The sequence below is a fragment of the Eptatretus burgeri genome, chromosome 3 (assembly GCF_056783735.1).
Source record: "Eptatretus burgeri isolate ZD-2024b chromosome 3, Ebu_testis_v1, whole genome shotgun sequence".
Lineage (NCBI taxonomy): Eukaryota > Metazoa > Chordata > Myxini > Myxiniformes > Myxinidae > Eptatretus > Eptatretus burgeri.
The window spans coordinates 80,802,738-80,803,373 of record NC_140963.1 but is presented as its reverse complement, the minus strand read 5'-3'; positions in this window follow the sequence as shown (position 1 = coordinate 80,803,373).

Below are 636 nucleotides of genomic sequence, written 5' to 3'. Positions count from 1 at the left end.
TTTAACTAATTTTCTGAATATGTATATATATATATATATATATATATATATATATATATATATATATATATATATATATATATATATATATATATATATATATATATATATATATATATATATATATATATATATATATATATATATATATATATATATATATATATATATATATATATATATATATATATATATATATATATATATATATATATATATGTATATATATATATATATATATATATATATATATATGTATATATATATATATATATATATATATATATATATATATATATATATATATATATATATATATATATATATATATGTATATGTATATATATATATATATATATATATATATGTATATATATATATATATATGTATATATATATGTATATATATATGTATATATGTATATATGTATATATGTATATATATGTATATATATATATATATATATATGTATATATGTGTATATGTATATTTAAAATATATATATATGTATACATATTGTTGCGGACCCGGGGTCGGGGCGAGATGACCACGAGGGGGGGGGGGCTACCTTGGGTTCCCACCAGACTTTACAATCAGGCGAGGAAAGGTATGTGGCACAGTAAATGGGGTATATT